The sequence below is a fragment of the Medicago sativa genome, chromosome 6 (genome assembly GCF_051527215.1).
Source record: "Medicago sativa cultivar Bolivia chromosome 6, Bolivia_mono, whole genome shotgun sequence".
Taxonomy (NCBI): Eukaryota; Viridiplantae; Streptophyta; class Magnoliopsida; order Fabales; family Fabaceae; genus Medicago; species Medicago sativa.
This window is the reverse complement of record NC_140754.1, coordinates 25,642,640-25,651,411: the sequence shown is the minus strand read 5'-3', so window position 1 is coordinate 25,651,411 and position 8,772 is coordinate 25,642,640. Positions and strand designations below refer to the sequence as shown.

The following is an 8,772-nucleotide window of genomic DNA, read 5'->3' as shown; positions in this document are numbered from 1 at the left end:
CTTTCTCAAAACTTAACAAATGATTTTCTAACCCTAAATTATAAAGACTATCACTTATTTATATCCACTTGTTTTGGTTTTGGTTCACTTAATTTTTATTGGGTTTAGTCTCTATTTTTCTTCATAAAGAAAACACTACACAATTACTTTACTTAAATCACATTTTACTTATACACATTTATTCTCTTGCTTCCTCAAAGTTTCTACTAACTTCACAAAAATATCCTCCATTTCTAAATTATTAAAATATACAAGAAATCTTGCAATTAGCCAGGAAATCATGCCAGGAGCAAGAACTCCTGGCAAATTTGCCAAGAGCAAGGCCCGGCAAACCCCTGGCAAATTTCACGAGGGGGTAACATGTCAAAATCCCTGCATACATAGCTACTTAAAAATGCCTTTTCCTCTATTTTCTCTCACTTAAGAAATCTTTCCTTTATTTTCCCCTCTCTGTGCTTCGATCTCTCCTTCCACAAAAAACACCACCACAACCACCCATCTTCACGGTGACCGATCTACATACTCCGGCATCTATTAGCCATGAAACCAACACCTTTGAACTCCTCTCTTCCTCCTCTTTAAAAACGACCTAATTTTTTTCAAGATTGCTGATATTTCAAAAACCCCATTTTTCACCTTATCTCTCGATTTCCGGCCATCATGGGTGTCATTTGTGAAAGTAAGTTCATAATCTTCTTCTCCATAGATTTCTTATCAAAACCCCTAAATAAATTTCCCAATCAGAGCATTTCACCGGCAGCCACCGCCCCAAAACTTGTCCCCGCGGAGCCGGAAATGTGACCAACGACCATCCATATCTTTTCTTCTTTTTGGTGAGTTCCATCTTTTACCTCTTCTCTAAATTCAATTTTTGTAGCTTTTTATATTTTTTTTTCGGATTTTTAAAAAAGACACCAATTAAGCATGTTCTTTTTTTAAAATTGATGATTTTTAAGCTTCCTAGTAGGGCCTAAGTGGATATATGATACCAAGTTGTTATTAGAATCCAATTTAGTCCTAATTTATGCTTGAAAATCAATGTTTATGGGATTGGAACTTAATTATTTTGAAATTGAGTTGAGTTCCTGTGAAGAAATATTGATGAGGTTTATTTTTGGCTATATATAAAAAATGGATTTCTTCTTCAGACTTGTTATTTTGTTCTTCAGACTTATTGTTGTGAAATATTGATAAAGGCATCCGTTAATACTCTACTAAGATGTTATGTGATATAAACAATGAGAGTTCGTCATTGAGTAGTCTACTTCACTATTACCCTTAATTCCATTTTTCATATAATTGAATTTCATGGTGATAGGTTATGCATCCTGAATCAATTCTGAGCATTGACTAAATGATTATGACATATCCTACTTCATACAGTTGATTTCTAACATCATGTCTTCTGATGAATTCTGCAGGTAAAAGCACCAACACTTTTCCTTTTAGGTGCTCAAGATCTGCATGTTCCAAAATTTGATGGACTGCAAGTTAGTGCTACTTAATAGCTTTAGGTATAGTTTAGTGAAACTCATGATTTCCTTTATTGATATTGTTGGACAGTAGAACATAGTGGTGATTGTTTTAAGATACAAACCATGAGTTTCATTTCCTTTAATTGATACAAACTCATGATTTCCTTTTAGGTACTTGGTGTGGATTGTGGTCTTGATACTATTTTGAAGATGATCGTTTAGACTAACATTAGTGATGGAGATTGTTTTACTTGGGTAGTGAACCTTGTATTCTTAAATTTCTTAAACTAGTAATGTCATTGTAAAGCATGTTAATGCAATATGGGCTATAACAGGGAACCAATGAGGCTAATTTCATCATTGAAACCAATAGGACACTTCGTGACGGGTCCATTCCCTGCAGATCAAGTCCTCAAAAGAACATGACGTTAGTTTTGGATTTATCATCTATGATAACAAAGATGGAACTGCTTTGTCGCATCAGTAAGCCCCTCTTCCAATCACTTTAATTATAATTTATATATCTATTCTTTATAATTTACTACATGGTTTTATTAATATTTAAGCTATTATGTGTAAGTGTAATGCTAGTATTAATGGCCCACATGTTGGTTATGTTTGAACAGGACGGTAATGGACAGATTGGCCTTTTCTGGGGTATTGCGGCTGATGGTTCTGTTGTTTTTTCTGAGAATTTGGAGCTTATTAAAGCAAGATGTGCCAAGTCATTTGCACCATTCCCTACTGATATATTCATTTCCCTTTCAAAATGAGTTTAAATCTTTTATGTTCAAATCTGAAATTGAGTTTGCTCTGAGTTATTTTAGTGTAACCGGAATATTTTTGCGTGTGTAAGTTCTGACCTTAAGTGCTTTGATGTTGTGAAGAGAAATATAAGTTAGAGTATGAACTTTTTGCTTATATAAATTAGTTATTTGATTATTAGTTTGAGATTTGCTGCATTGTGTTAAAATTAACTATAATATATTTTAGCTTGTAATGTTGGATTAACTATGATATATTTTAGCTAGATTTGGATTATTTTTTTTTAAGTTTTGTATTACGATAGCTGAATCTGTTTAAGCTTTGTTCAAAAATGGTTTGACCAATATTGTTATTGTATCATTTTCATTGCATGTACTTTGTTTAATAGTTAATAGCTGAATCTGGGTAAGCTCTGGAATGCAGTGTTGTTGTGCTGTTCTTGTTTTGATTTCATATGATTGTGATTGCATTTCTTTTTTATTGCATCTAATGTTGGCTAGTTATTGTGCTTTTCAGCCTTTGTTGAGAGATACCGCCAGAACAATAATAGGAGCTCAGAACAATATGTGTTCAATCATTCAAACATGGCCTGAGGAGCTTTGAAGAATGTTGTTCTTGGTATACCTTTTATTTTCCTAGAATTTTCAATTTATGTGTCTAAATCAGACCACATTCACCTCTATGTATATCAGTATGTAGAACAAATGCAATAATGCTAATTGATATAATTTGCTTGTTAAAATCGTTACCTGTGATTGTAATCATTCTATAGTCCCCTTACATTTCTGATGTTGCTTTCTTATAAAAAATTATTTGAATGTTTGATGTCTCCATTATCCATAATTTGTTTTGATAATAATTGAATGATGTTATACTCTGTTTATATATTGTAATTTTGTAATATGTATTGTGTTTTGTGTTTTGTTGAAGTTAATTTGTGTAATTTTGTAATGTGTATCGTGTTTATAAAAAACAAATAAATAAAGAAATATCTATCTAATTTTAAACAAATAAAAAACGTTTTTTTAAAAAAATATCGTTTTCATTTTGCCAGGGGTTAACCCCTCGCAAAGTCCCTGGCATGTTTTGAAAAGGACTGATGTGATGCTGACACAGTTTGCATTGACAAGACACAATTTGCCAGGGGTTGAGCCAGGGCCTGTGCCAGGAGCGCATTTGCCAGGAGCTAAAGCCCTGGCATGTTCATTTGCGATGAGCAGATTTGCTGGTGATTCTGCTCCTGGCAAAACTCCTGGCAAACGTCCTTTTGCCAGGGCTTTCTGCATTTTGCCAGGGCTTCTGCCCCTGGCAAAATGCAAGATTTCTTGTAGTTACTCCTCAATTTCTAGTAAAAATCAACTAACCCATCAATTCAACCACATCAAATAAACAGATAAATGATAAATAACTAAAATAATAATAAACTAAAAGTCGGGATGTTACATATGCTATCACTTGTTTACAAAACCCCAATTTTGTTGGAACATATGAATAATACATCTATATTATATATAAATAAAATAACCCATTTCAGCTCTTTTGGGCTGGTTTTTTTCCCCAAAAATGCCCTTAATTTTCAACACAAATAACATATGTAACAAATAGATAAAAAAAATTAAATATTAAAAAAAATGTAACAAACACGATATGAATATATATATATATATATATATATATATATATATGTGTATATATGTATGTATGTATGTATGTATGTATATGAATTTTTTTCCTTTATTATTAAAAAAGTGTAACAAACTAGATGAGTATATTTATACTTACTTTTTCATTATCCAAATTATACCCTTAAACAACTTTTACGTACTATAATAAAGATTATTGTTGGTGTCATTAAAAAAAAGAATTAAAATTATATTTTTTTGTTATATTGTTGGTGTCATTGAAATATATAATCATGATTAGTTTAGTTTGTTATAACTTGAAAGCAACAAACATTTATATTTTTAGTTTTAATCAAAATCATAATTTCATTAAAAAAACACCGCTTATAATTTTCAAACGTTAGCTCAATAAAAAGGCTGAAAGACGGGCTATGTGTGGTTTGCTAATATAGGTGATCTATCATCTATGTTATGCAAAATATTCACTCAAAAATCATGCATATGTTACATTTCACTTTCACTTACTTGTGTTTCTTAACTAGGCCTCTCGTAAATACAATCATCCTTTTCTTTTATACATTGCTCAAGTTTATTAAACAGTTTTTTTATTAAGAACCTATACTATATTTTAATTTATATACAAAATATATTCATACAACTCTTTTTTATAATTGAGAACAGCAATGATAAGAAAGTTGGGTCACAATTCAATAGTTAAAACTGCGAACTGAATAAAGCAAGACTGTAGAGAGTAGAGAATAAACAAATTCCCCAAAAATGGTAATGAATTTTCTATATTAATTGATGAAAAATAACATGTATACATTAATATAAGGCTTTCAAGCTCTTAATAAACTGAAAATAACAATATTCTCCCATATTGAGACAAATTCTAGGATAAAAAAGTTTTTTTTCGAGATTTCTCGTTTAGCAACACATGTAACCTCACAATAATCTCGACTTGAAAATTTCCTAAAAACATGCATGGTTCCATCTCTACAAATTTCATTGCACAATTCTATCATAACCATAGCACAAGATCTTAGCTCCTTCTCCGAGTATCCGGTACATATCTTCAAATCGCTGCTCCATAAAGGATACCTTCCAACAACAATTTTTTTGCACAATACACAGCAGAAGCAACAATCATAGAAGGTTTATAGTCACACACAATTGAATAATGTGTCAAGCTGAGCTCTGAAAAGAAAAACACCATATTTTCCATGATCTTGTCTTCCACGGTGCCAAATTGAATCGATTCCACCGCCACCACCTTCTCACGTTTCATCGCAGTTTTCTCACCACCCACCACCATCACGACCACCTCCCTCTCACATTTCACCACCATCCTCCGAGGACCTTCCACCACCACCACCACCACCACCACCACCGCAAAATCAAGAAGAGGAAGATAGAGTTCGCATCTGGCAACAATCGAAATCATGTTGGAAACAATCGAACTGGAATAATCATCTTAAATTGCCACGCTAAACAAAAAACTCTTTCTTTTCTTTTCTTTTTTGAAAAAAATAAAACACTCTTTCTGGGATATCCCTCGAGATAATTCAACAATAAATAATTTATAAATAGCTTAAATTAAAAACTAAAATTTATGAGTTATCTTTAATTTGATAGTTTAAATGTTGAAATGAAATTATTTTTTGTTTCAACTTATGTATAGTAATTTTTTTTAACCAAGCAATTACGCTAAAATGATAATGAATTCCGTCGAATTGTTTAGGAAAATCTGTATTCTTTTTTAACCAAGCAATCAGGCTAAAATGATAATGAATTCCGTCAAATTGTTTAGGAAAATTTGTATTCGATTTCTGTGTAGAACAATTCTGGATGCCCCTTCCTCTGGGTAACAGAGGGTTAACACCTAAAAAATATTATATTTTTTGATGAAAAAAACAACAAAATTTCATATACAATAGTTTAAAATAAAAAAACTAAATTTGCCTTAAAAAATAAAGGGTCTTGTTAACAAGTGCTCCCAGGGCACTCTTTTAGGATTCCAAAAGAATAAATTATTTTATTAAAAAGTTAAATATTTCATTTTTCAATGCATTGATTACATATATTTTCACAAAAAGTTACTCTTTAAAACTCTTAAAGAGTACCTCAGTGGCACTCCTTAACATTTCCCAAAAATAAAATAACCATATCTATAGTAAAACACTAAAACTAAATTTGTACAAACTATTGTATAACAAATTTTAGTTTGTACAAAAATTTTGCTTTGACTTGAAATGAGCTGCCGCCAGTGGACTGGAGTGTGAAATTGATCTTCAAATTAATAGATTATTCAGTCAGATACCTAGTTTTATAAAAAGGATCATGGATGGAATTATGGTTTATACCCTACATAATTACATACATAGTTATATTTCATCTCAGGAATTAGTTTAAAGCAATTTATATTAATTAATTGTTATGAACAAAAAGAAAATGCATGTAGTATGTTGCATATATGCTAGCATATAATATTCATTCATAATGAGATTCATAATCACTTAATTCATATGTGTCTCATGCCGTCTTACAAATCATGAATATGCAGAATTTCAGAATGAAGGGCTGGATGATCTACGTCATGAAGATGGAATACCCTTGCCCTCTCATATGATGAAGCTAATTTTAAAAAGGGTTCTTCTCCCTGTCAAACCCTATATTGGACACTGAAATTATGGATTCTACCAACTAGTATGACCTTTTAGGATGATCTATCATCTATGTTTTGCAAAATATTCACTCAAATTATTCTTTATATATAATATAGAAGTATAGATATACCAGTGAGTGTCTGTCTTTCAGCTCTTTTCACTGCGCGTTTGAAACTTATAAACTGTGTTTTTTTTATGAAATTTTGATTTTGATTATAAGTATAAGAGAAATGTTAGGGACACACTCCCTAACACACTCTTTTGACACAATCCACTCATATTTAGCCACCTCATCCACTCTTTTATATTCTTGTAAAAGTTTGTTGATTTCAAATTATAACAAACTAAACTATCTAAAAAAAAAAAAACAAACTAAACTACCTTTTTTTTTTTTGAGAAAAAAACTAGACTAACTATGTTTATCTATTTAAATGACACCAACAATATAACAAAAATATATATAATTCTTATCTTTTTAATGACACTAACGGTAACAACAATTATTATTGTAGAAAAAGTTGTTTAAAAGTATAATTGGGATAATGAAAAAGCCAACCTACAATTTTATATTTCCTTCATATATAGCATCTATACTATACTAGCGAAAAGACGGACACTCACGTGCCCGTCTTTCCATTCTTTTTATTGCGCTAATGCATGTAAATTATGAACAATATTTTATATGAAAATTAAATTTGATTTTGATTAAAATTATAAGTACAAATATTTGTTACTTTAAAGTTGTAACAAACCCAAAAAGTAATGTTTATCTTTTTCAATAACAACGGTAATTTAACAAATATAATATAAATTCTTTTTTTAAATACCACTAGAAATATTTTTTTTTTGACAAATACCACTAGAAATAATTGTAATTATAAAAAATTCAACCTAAAGTCTCTATCACTTCATAAATAATATTGTTCTTGTAGTGAGATATTTTCTATTTTAATGGAATTTGATTTTTTCAATAATAATTTAAAATAATATTATTAAAGGATAAAATAGTAAATAAAATAGTTTAAATAAAAGTTAAAATAGGTAGTGAAAAAGTCAGCCTAAACTCATGTATTTTAAACCTATTTTCTTTATATATACTAGCGAAAAGACGGGCACTCCTGTGCCCATCTTTCTGCTCTTTTTATTGCGCTAATGTTTGAAAATTATGAACGGTGTTTTTTTTATGAAATTTTGATTTTGATTAAAACTAAAAAAAATATATAATTAATGTTTGTTGCTTTCAAGTTATAAAAAATCAAACAAACCATGATTATCTATTTCAACGACACCGAAAATAATATACAATATAACAAAAAAAAATAATTTAAATTCTTTTTTTAATGACACCAACAACAATTTTATTATTGAAAAAGTTGTTTAAAGGTATAATTGGAATGATAAAAAAAGTAAGTATAAATATATTCATTTAGTTTGTTACACCTTTTAAATCATAAAGGAAAAAAACAAAAAAAAATATATATATTCATATCATGTTTGTTATATTTGTTTTAATATTTAAATTTATTCTTATATATTTGTTCCATGTGGTATTTGTATTGAAAATTGAGAGTATTTTTAGAAAGGAAAAGTCAGTCCAGAAATGCTGAAAAGAGTAGTTTTCTTTATATATACTATACATAAATATAGATAGATAAATTTCACCTTGGGTATTATTAAAAAAAGTCTCTTGTGACATATAATACTTTCTTTTTTGAGTTAGTAACATAATATGCATCTTGAAGGATGCATCAAAGAATATAGATTTTTTTTTTCTTTTTTTTACAAAAGAAAAATATTTGCAAAGATTTTTTTTAAGGATAGTATCCAAAGATTTTTTTGATGGAGGCACCAAAGAAAAATATTTTCAAAGATTATTTTTGAATGTAAGTATCCAAATATTTGTTAAAGAATTTGTTTTGAAAGGGTATCCAAACTCCAAAGACACGTTACAGAACCAAAAAGATTTGTTTAGAAAAAAACAAATATATGTGTACTTTCCGAGAAACCAACGGAATCAACAACTATATATGACTCTATATATAGCGTTGTTTCAGATTAATTTTTGTTTAGTTTTGAAGAATGGGTTGCCAATTCAGTAGTGAGTGGAAAACGAGAGCAAAACCTACTAGAGAGGAAACAAGAAAAACACCAACCAACGAGGAACCAAGAAAAACACCTACCAACGAGGAACCAAGCAAACCTACCAGCGAGGAACCAATAAAAAAACCAACCAACGACGTAGTC

The 8,772-nt window shown here is 29.8% G+C and overlaps 1 long non-coding RNA gene across 3 annotated transcripts; it reads left to right on the top strand.

The window, feature by feature from the left end:
• The first annotated feature begins 212 nt into the window (after window positions 1-212).
• On the top strand, window positions 213-2,982 carry LOC146914164 (uncharacterized). Of its 3 annotated transcripts, XR_015016470.1 has the most exons (4): window positions 213-833; window positions 1,422-1,514; window positions 1,647-1,958; window positions 2,102-2,982. It is a non-coding gene; the product is annotated as an uncharacterized LOC146914164 (long non-coding RNA). The 3 variants fall into 3 exon arrangements; XR_015016469.1 differs by having other exon boundaries at window positions 1,422-1,958; XR_015016468.1 differs by lacking the exon at window positions 213-833 and having other exon boundaries at window positions 1,196-1,958.
• The last annotated feature ends 5,790 nt before the right edge of the window (window positions 2,983-8,772 follow it).